We start from the raw sequence: 336 nt of genomic DNA on the forward strand, positions 1-336 counted from the left end.
GATGGTGCAATGGGTCTCAGTCAGAGCAGCGAGCGAAGGACGAGCCGGCAGGGCTCTCTCGTCGTCAGGCCTGTATGTTTTTTTTTGTTTTTATTTTATTTTATTTTATTTTATTTTATTTATTTATTTTTTTAATTTGTTTGTTTTTTCTTTATTTATTTATCTTTTCTTCTTTATTTGTCTCTCGTGTTTTCTTTATTTGTATCTTATTTTTTATTTTTTTGATTTTTTTTTCTGTGTTTTATTTTTCTGCTGCTGCTGTTGCTGCTGCTACTGATGCTGCTGCTGCTATTGCTGCGGCTGCGGCTGCTGCTGCTGCTGCTGCTGCAGCAGCAC

At 36.6% G+C, this 336-nt stretch overlaps 1 protein-coding gene across 1 annotated transcript in view; it reads right to left on the reverse strand.

Annotated features, from left to right (window-relative positions):
* EMH_0008980 (uncharacterized protein) overlaps positions 1-336 on the reverse strand; it is a gene marked incomplete at both ends in the record, with an annotated part of 4,985 nt that overhangs the window by 3,608 nt on the left and 1,041 nt on the right. The window lies entirely within an intron of this gene.

This window comes from Eimeria mitis, genomic scaffold, assembly GCF_000499745.2.
Source record: "Eimeria mitis Houghton genomic scaffold, Emh_scaff350, whole genome shotgun sequence".
NCBI classification, from domain to species: Eukaryota; Apicomplexa; class Conoidasida; order Eucoccidiorida; family Eimeriidae; genus Eimeria; species Eimeria mitis.